The sequence below is a fragment of the Corylus avellana genome, chromosome 4, assembly GCF_965113065.1.
Source record: "Corylus avellana chromosome 4, dhCorAvel1.hap1.2, whole genome shotgun sequence".
NCBI lineage: Eukaryota > Viridiplantae > Streptophyta > Magnoliopsida > Fagales > Betulaceae > Corylus > Corylus avellana.
The window spans coordinates 17,080,779-17,090,296 of record NC_142493.1 but is presented as its reverse complement, the minus strand read 5'-3'; the positions used below and the strand labels follow the sequence as shown (position 1 = coordinate 17,090,296).

General features: G+C 38.6%; 2 long non-coding RNA genes and 1 pseudogene across 2 annotated transcripts; 2 read left to right on the top strand and 1 right to left on the bottom strand.

Moving 5' to 3' along the window:
- The first annotated feature begins 684 nt into the window (after positions 1-684).
- Positions 685-3,004, top strand: LOC148586381 (uncharacterized). The gene is made up of 3 exons (XR_015911996.1): positions 685-1,002; positions 2,364-2,482; positions 2,568-3,004. It is a non-coding gene; the product is annotated as an uncharacterized LOC148586381 (long non-coding RNA).
- An 886-nt stretch (positions 3,005-3,890) lies between these two features.
- Positions 3,891-6,288, bottom strand: LOC148586380 (uncharacterized). The gene is made up of 3 exons (XR_015911976.1): positions 6,266-6,288; positions 6,002-6,137; positions 3,891-3,980 (listed from the first exon to the last, which is right to left on the bottom strand). It is a non-coding gene; the product is annotated as an uncharacterized LOC148586380 (long non-coding RNA).
- Positions 6,289-7,703: 1,415 nt separating this feature from the next.
- On the top strand, positions 7,704-8,984 carry LOC132178137 (putative clathrin assembly protein At4g32285; annotated as a pseudogene).
- The last annotated feature ends 534 nt before the right edge of the window (positions 8,985-9,518 follow it).

Here is a 9,518-nt window from a genome sequence, read left to right as displayed (position 1 = left end):
TATATATATCTGAGTTTATAACTAATAAAATAATTAAGAATATATGATTGACTTTGTAAAAGACACTTTTTTTTTTTTTTTTTTTTTACATTTTTAATAAGTAGTTCAATCGACTAGAGATCATATCTCATGAAGCACAGATTATTAGTTCAAACAACTCTTCCACTTTTCCTCCCCCTTTGTGCTGTTTTATTTTCTTACATTTTTTTTAGTAATGCTAAATATGTTTTTTAAAATTATTATTTTTAATAATAATTGATCTAAGGATTAATATATAGAGACTCGCAACATGGGTTAAGAAACAAAAGATGAAATTGAAGTCTAATATTTACTATTTTATTTTGGACATAAATTTTCTTTAACCTAGTTTAATTAGTATCAAATCTCATTTCTCATATATTTTTTTTTAATATTCTTAACCGTCATTTATTGGATTATCATTCCAATAAATTCGTCACTTAGGAATTCCAAATTTAAAAAAAATGTAGACATGTTATTTATTAGAATAAGTTAAAGAATTGCTTCTCATAATTGCACTAAGAGGTTTGATATAGGCACAACACAAACCCAACTTAAAACCAACTTCTCTCCTACATGGCATTTATTTATTTTTTATTATATTTTTTTTAAACCAAATCAAAAGTTCGTAAAAATCAAATTTTCAGAAATCTAAAGTCTCTCTCAGTCCCTCGCTCTCCCTCCCGCGCTCACCCTCTCTCCTCCGGCGAGTTCATCAGCCACCGGAAATCCTTTCTCAGTCCCTCGCTCTCCCTCCCGTGCTCACCCTCTCTCTCCTCCGGCGAGTTCTTCGGCCACCAGAAATCCTCTCTCACTCCATCGCTCTCCCTCCCGCGCTCACCCTCTCTCTCCTCCGGCGAGTTCTTCGGCACCGGCGAAGCTATCCGTCCGTCGCAAGGTTCCGTCGATTGTCTCTCTCACCGGCGAAGCTCCTGTCTCTCTCTCACTCCGGCGAAGCCGAAGGCTCTCTCTCCTCCTCCGGTGGTAAGTAATCCCTCTCTCTCATCCGCATTCAAAATCTAGGGCTTTTTTATTTATGTGTAGTGGTTGCTAGAATAGTGTATTAGATTTATGTGTATTTAGGGTTTAGATTTCTGTTTTTTGAATATTATTGGGTATGGATTTTTTACTTCTTTTAAGGGAGGGCTTGTTAGGCTCATCCTTGGTTTTCTAGCTGGCCTTACAATGAAAATGGAAGCGGAAAGGAGGCATGAGGTGATCAAAGGGCTTCTGAATATTACTTTCCTTGAGATTGTTGATCCCATAACTGTAAATTATAGCTTATCTCTTTCTTCTGGGAAACTTGTGAAACCCATAGGAACCTGAATGATTCTTTGGGATAGAGAGGCTTCAAAGTTTTTGGCACCAAAGTTGGACAGGTCAAGTGGTTATAAGAATATCATTGAATATGCCACATATTTTTCTGAAGCAATTTCCTAGGGTTTGTTATGGGATAACAACGATCATACTAGTGCACTTTCTGAGTTGATAAAGTTGGGCTTCATGCTGGAATTTAATGAGCAATCAGTAGGGTTTTTAATGAAGTCCAAGAATTTGCAGATTTTCATTGAAGATGAGGAGTTTCTCACTTCTGCCTTCCCTTCTGAATATGCCACAATTGGTTAATGTTTTTAATTGCTGTTTTGTCCTGGGTTTTTCTTTCTATTCTGTTTTTTTTTTTTTTTTTTTTTGGTTGAAACTTTCTCTTGTAATTTTGAACTAAATGATAATTTTGTGATGTCTGCATTTATATGTATTTGTTGCTGCATTGCTGATTCTTATTGTCTGTTAAATGTGTGCTTCTCTTGTAATTTATCTTACTGTTTGGTCAGTCAGAATTCTACGTGTGATGTTTGTTGATATTGAACATAAAGTAAGAAGAAAAATGTACACCATCAACATTCAGTACCTGCAGATAGTTCAACCTTTTGAGTGCCAGAAATGGGCCTTTATAGGGTCTTTTTTGATTGCAGTGTCTGTGACAGTGAGTGAATGGAAAGCCAAGAAATACCAAAGAACATACTTTGCTGATTTTGATTGTTATAATCGCACCTGTCACTGTGAAAGTACAATTCTTTAACAGATAAGCAACATAAATTAATGAGTTATTAGAGATTGATATAATGTCCCTAAAAGTGCCTATAGCAATTCTGTCAACTACCAAGGTTTTTCTACTTGCTCATCAAATTCTGTCAACTGCCACTTTATCGTCGCCTCTCTCAAGAGAAGTCTTGGAATGAAGTTCATTTTCTTTTTTTCTTTTCAAACCTATTTAAGTTCTTACTATTTGTATGCTTTTTATAGTTCACACTGCTTATACAATAATATTTTGAATTATATATTAGGTAAGCGAAAAAGTTACTCATCATAGCTGCCTAAATGGACAAGGGGGGTGAAGTTGAATCTTTGTGTACACGTATTCCAAATGATGAAGATTTTTTGGAGCAAGATTGCCTTCAAATAGGTTTGACTTTTCATCTTTTGTTTGGGTTATAATTTTGCTTTGACACACCAAGATGGCTTTTTAACTTTGTATCCCTTTTTGATAGATGTGGATGAAGAAGTTGAAGAACCAAATGTCTTAAGGATCACTTGTTCGGATGAAGAGTTGGATGGGGATGAAAGTTCGAATGAAGAGTTGGATGGAGATGAAAAATTTGAAGAAACAGAGATGATCGGTGGGAATGAAAAAGTTGAAGAACCAAGGATGATCGGCATCTTTTAACTTTGTAGCATTCTGATACATGTCATTATGTCCAAGATCATGTAAAATTTAATATAGTTTATGCCTTTGATGTTGGCATTTTTTTTAGGGAATTGGCATGTAACTGTCTTTTTGTGAAGTTGCCATGTGACTTTGTCTTTTTGAGAAATTGTCATGTAACTCTTTAAAAGGATTGTGTTGGGAGCAACGTGGAAGAGCTTTGTCATTTATGTTTATTGTATATTTCTTACTGTTTATGAAAGTTTTTATAGGGTTCTTTGATTTTTTGTTCATTTATTTTTGGGGGAAGTTGGATTTATGGGTTGCTAGTTGTTTTAGATAGTGAAAGTGTTTGTTAATTTGTAGTTATAACGTGCAAATGATGGTGTCAGTGTTATAATTGAAGCTAGATTTAGTTATTCAAGTATTGGTTTTTGGTCTGATTGATCTTTTGTCACTATACGTCTGTGATGTTTGGTTCTTTGAGGATTTGTTTCTTTATATTTGGAAACTGAATGTAGCTTTAGGAAAAATAGTGAATTTGGGACAGTGGGTTTTAGTTGGGTTATTGTTGTTTTAGTGTCTATATTTTTTTCCTCTTCATAATTATTGTGTATCTTAATGTGGCATCTAATGTATCTATTATTTCTAGTTCTCTGTTTTATGTTTGTTTTGCATATGCGGGAAAGGTTAGAGTTGTCTCAAGTATTAACTTAAAATTTTATCTTGCTGAAAAACAGTGTGTATGTCCTTGAGAATTAGGTTGTAACAAAATGGCGTATTTTACATTAAGCAGTCCTTTTGTATTAAGCAGTAAAAGCAGCGATGAGTAGGTACAATGCATTCCAGCAAGATTCGTGTAATAACAAGTCTGCTGTGTATGTTATAATTGAGATAAGGAGCATATACATAGCAATATAAATGAAGCACCTACAAAATTCTACATCTGGCTCATAAATGAAGGTACCCACACGCGTGAGGAAGGAAGCTCATATCAAGATATATTACAACATTTTCTTGTATAATCTCAGTGACTCATGAGAGTATTTTAAAGTGAAAAAGCCAAGAGATGACAAAGCCAAGGACCATGCAGGCCAGAAGAAAATGCATTATGCGGCGGCAATGCCAGACGGTTCGAGTCTCCACTAGTATCACAGGAGCTGCTACTGCTGACGAGGCTGCAGCAGTAGCATTGCTTGCCTCATTTCTCTGCTCACCAGCAACATTGAGTGCAGTGCCACCACAAATCTCGCAGGTTCTGCAAAAAGTAAGTAAATTTATTACCAATGAGGACAGACAGTATTGGCACGTGAATCAAAACTAACCTAGTTACTGAATTTGATTGGGCATATGAAGCAGAAACCAGAAATGTGGTAGGAAGCAAGTTTCAAATCTAAATGAACAGTAGCAAGCTCTGGATTTACTGCTCTATCATGTCCATTCAATTCAACTTACAAAATCATAGATAAATTCTATGTGATTGATATTTCAAAAGACATTTAAAAGACAGGGATATTATCTTTGGATGAGAACAGGAAAACATCACACAATTAATAGGGCTATTGCACTGTAATTTTGGCTAAACGTGATCTACAGTAATCAGGGATCTTCAACTATCTTCCTAACATAGTTTTCCATTTATGTCTTGGATGTCCCTTCTTTTATGGGAGAAAGTGTCTCAAGTTCAGAAAAGTGATACAAGGATCGTAGCTTGTGGGAGAAAAATGTCATTTACCCTAAGTTGTATAATAGAAAAGCCAAGTCCAAGTAAGGAAACGTCAGCTCCTTTAGCCTCATGGAAAAGGCCCTCATAAACACGCTCATATAGGTTTGGCAGTGAGCTGAATTTGGATCATGAACAAGAGTATATAGATTATGAAGAATTTAATTACCCTTCTAAACATTTTTGATTTAAGGGAAAAAAAAAAAAGGCAAGGGTCTGTATGCTTTCCCCATCATCTCCAGATCTCAACCCACGAAAGAAGCTTCTCTCTTTTATGCAAATACCACACCTTATCATTAAGGGTTTTTTTGGATTATAATTTTCCTTTCTTGATTGAGGAGATGATGATAGAATTTGTAACACTTTGGTGTCTCCTTTAATTTGGACCTAGCTAGTTCATAGAAATGGTGATCCACACTACAGCTGTGAAGTTCATCAAGATTGATGTCTCTTATCTATCTATATGTGTTCCTAATCTCCATTTTCTACCCTCCACTTTAGTAAATTTGTCTTAAATGATCTAACAACAGGAGGTAATGACAGAATTGAAGTTGATATTTGTACTGGTGAAGAAATGGAAGGAAGTTGACAAGGTGGGTGAGGCCAATGAGGATGCGCTTCAAGCCCAAGTCCAAGATCAAGCTCAAAATGAACTAGAGCTCAGACTCAGATATCATCAAGCTGATGCAAGCACAAGCACCCAAGCTTTTCCAACATGTTTTGAGTTGAACTAAAACACATATTTGTTTGCACACCCTAGATATCAAACAATATTAAAATAAAGCGAGCATGCAAATTACAAGCTTATCTACATACACAAACAAGGAGAGAAGCCATTACCACCAATAAGGACTAAACTCTCAACCCCTTAACTCAACTCAACTAAGCCCTAATTAAATTGGGGTTGACTATCTATATCCTCAAATTAAGCAAGGTAGGCTAGAAGTACTCTTTGCAGCCATTCTAATCTATCTAAAATCACACTTTCTGTTACCTCCCTATTTAACACATTTTTATTCGCTACTTCTACTCATGTTCTTTTAAGTCTTACTGAAGAAAGAAATAAAATAAAATCACAAGCGCAAGCGCAAGCGCAAACACCAATACACCCAATTATGGAGTACTCACACATTAGACAAGCTTGTCTCCACAATTATGGTGCACTATGGGCTGCACATAACCCTTATACAGAGACTGTCATGCCTCATTTTTAATCTACTTAACAATGTGGTATCTTCTTGTGAACTCCTACTCAACATGGTGACAAAGCTACTCACCAACAACAAATTCTAGTACTTGACCCAAATTGTATCTCGGATTGGCTCAATCACAGCCCTACAGAGCAACGACAAGAAATGTGGTTGATCAATTACATTCACTTATAGTACATGTGCAACTTCTTGTCCAAATTCATTTTCCCATTCCAATGGGAGGGAGGACTTCTTGAATAGTATTAAGAATCCATGTCCATGTATCTTCCATGAACTACCTCATGGATAAATGCCATGCACCAACTAATAATTTAGCCAAAAACCAATACCAAATATATAAAGTACCTGTCCAGTTCGGAAGAACAACTTTGTGTAGCCAACTTGATACATTTCAGGCAAGATATTGAACTGATGAAGAATTGCAACTAAAACACTAAGTGGATCCTGATATGCGACATTCTCCAGCAGAAGAAAACCATATCTGATGTGAGATTTAACATCAGATATCCACCAAGCCAAAGGAAAAAAAAAAAAAAAATCGTAATCAATTAGGAAATATATAAGAATTTTTAAAGCTGTTACTGAAGATAAAATATTATCTTTCTTTACCTTCTGGCAAACTTCTGGTGGGAAAGCCAGATCTTGATATTCGTACTACTTCTAGGACTCCACAACATCTTAACTGCGGCAGCACAAGTCCTTGCTCATACAATTTGGGAGACTGAAGGTTATTGGGCTTGATACAACGTATGAAATGAGGTGTGGTGCTTTCTAGGTGTTGCATCAGTAGGAATAATTGACCCTGAATACCACCAAAAACAAATATTCACTACCCAATCAAACATATAACTAAAAAACAATAAAACCACCAAAACCCAAAACTGCCAGCTTTCTCGGCATCCAACCAAACAAAAACACATCAAAGACACGGAAGTAGAGAAAAAAAAACCAAAACCCTAATCAGAAGAAAAAAAAATCAATAATAAAAAGATCTAACAGGGGGATTTGAGTTTATAAGGAAGAAGACACACCAGGATGAGATCGAAGAGGGTGGCCTGGTCGACCTTGACGAACTCGGCGTCCTAGGCCTTGAGGTCATCGGAGGAGGAGGTGGAGCGTTCTTCGGATGCGGCGGCTGCTTTGGGGGCCTCGACGTGCTTCTTGCAGTACTCGGTGGCCGAAGACGTCGCCGGAGTGAGAGAGATAGAGACGGGACCTTGCGAGAAACTGAGCGCGGGAGGGGAGCGAAAAACTGAGAGGATTTTTGGATCTGAAAGGGGAAAAGAGGATGTGAATTTTTTAAAAATTCAAACTTTTATTTTTTATTAAAAAAAATGCCATGTAGGAGAGAAGTTGGTTTTGAGTTGGGTTTGTGTTGTGCCTTTAACATTTTTCTTGCACTAAATAGTAGCACATAAGTCCTTCCCTAACCCCTAGGCAAAAGAGTTATCCAGCATCCTTTTGGTTAATACAAACAAATTTTCTCCTCGAAGGTTTGATGCTACCAAAGAGCCGTAGGTTGTCAGTTTCCATCAATTGCAAGTACAAATCGATATTTTCTAGGCTTCCCATTCTTAAACAAGAACTACTAGCCGTCCCTCCATTTGCGAACCAATCTCTCTCTCTCTCTATATATATATATCTGTGCTGTCTTTCTCTCTCTCGCGCTCACGCAACATGCAGAGGCGAGTCCGGCGATTCCTCACTGCTATAAGAGAGCACCAATCTCTCTCTCTCTCTCTCTATATATATATATATATCTGTGCTGTCTTTCTCTCTCTCGCGCTCACGCAACATGCAGAGGCGAGTCCGGCGATTCCTCACTGCTATAAGAGAGCACCAATCTCTCTCTCTCTCTCTCTCTCTCTCTCTCTATATATATATATATATATATATATATCTGTTCTGTCTTTCTCTCTCTCGCGCTCACGCAACATGCAGAGGCGAGTCCGGCGATTCCTCACTGCTATAAGAGAGCACCAATCTCTCTCTCTCTCTCTATATATATATATCTGTGCTGTCTTTCTCTCTCTCGCGCTCACGCAACATGCAGAGGCGAGTCCGGCGATTCCTCACTTCTATAAGAGAGCACATCTCCGTGAGTTACGCTAAGATTGCTACAGTGAGTGGCTTCTGCGACGTTGATCTCATCACAATAAAAGCAACGGCTCCGAACGACTTACCTTTGCCCGAAAAGTACATCCATGAGCTCTTGAAGATCTTCTCCCTTTCTCCATCTTCCCTGCAAGCCTTTTCACTCAGCTTCACTCGCCGTTTCGGCAAGACTCGCTGCTGGCGTGTTGCCCTCGAGTGTTTACTTCTCCTGCACAGGCTGCTCAGGTCCGTCCCCGACGACAGCCCGTTTAGATCGGAGCTCCTTTGGACTCGATCCAACGGCTTGCTCACTCTCCACCCATGTCAATTCACCGACGATTCTTCGTCCTCGGCGGCCTCTGGAGACTACACCGCTTTTATTTGATCCTACGCTCAACTCCTCGACCAAGCTCTCAATTGCTTCGTTTTAGACACCAAGCTGGGACAAGAATCATGCGAAGAAGAAGATCAACTGCCTCGAAGTACTACTCTACGCGATAAGATGAAGGAAGTTGGACGGATGCTTGAAGTTTTGCCGCAGCTCCAGAGCCTCATCGATTGCGTAATGGATTGCCGGCCGACTGGGTTGGCAGAACGAAGCTTCATTGTTCGCTCGACTATGAAACATGTTATCCGAGACAGTTTCATGTGTTACACAATGTTCCGAAAAGAGATTGTTGTTGTTTTAGACAATCTTCTCCAAATGCCGTACGGGAGTTGTATATCGGCATTTGGCGTGTACAAGAAAGCTGCCGTCCAGGCAAGCCTGCTGAGCGAGTTTTACGAATGGTGCAAAGGAATGGGGCTTTGTGGGTCTTACGAGTACCCCTTTGTTGACCGGATTCCGAACATACAAATCCGAGCTCTCGAGACTTTCCTCAGCGGAATGTGGCAGATGAGTCCGTCGTTGTCGTCCCCCGCCGCGGCTCGGTCTCGGTCGCCATCGTCGGAGTCAACTTTAATGGTAGACGACGACGGTGAGAGACAGCTGGTGCCAATGGATATGGGAAACTCTGAAGGCGCTGCTTTGGTTAGACCTTGTGATGAGATGGAGCCATTGATTAAGTTTGAAGACGATGAAAATGTTGGCTGCTGGGACGACTGGGAGGCTCTTTTAGAAGCTTCTGTTAGCCTACCGCCATTCCCTCCATCAGGAAACTTCTCTGAGCGAGAGAATCGCTTGCATGTTGATTGTAGTAGGAACAATGGACAAGGAGACGAGACGAATGCGTAGAAGTTACAGATATACAATCCTTTCTATCAGCCTAATAACATGGCCATGGCAAGTTATCATGGATCATTTGCGAATATGAATATCTATGTCCATCCATGCCCATGGACGCATCATGCATGAAGTTAATTGCCAAAAGTTTATAGTTGGACGAATGTCATTGGAGGTGATTGAGAATGATTTATTGATGTACGTATGTGATGAATTTGCCATCAAATTGATAGAAAACAGGCCGTGGAATGTTACTTTATTTTCAACTACTGAATGTTAAACTTTCAGCAAATTTTTCCTTCAAGACTGCCATGAAGAGATTTAGCGCCTCGATCCCCTGACCTTTTTATTTTATTTTATTTATTTATTTATTATCATTTTTTTTTTCTTCCTTTAGTATATAGTATAAACATGACAATTACATTCATAAAGCATGGTATATATACAATGCAATGCAATTTGGGCTATTGTCATGTAAGGGAAAATACATCGTTGTGAGAAAATTTCTGTTTCATTTCATTTGTAATTTCATGAAATAAACTTTTT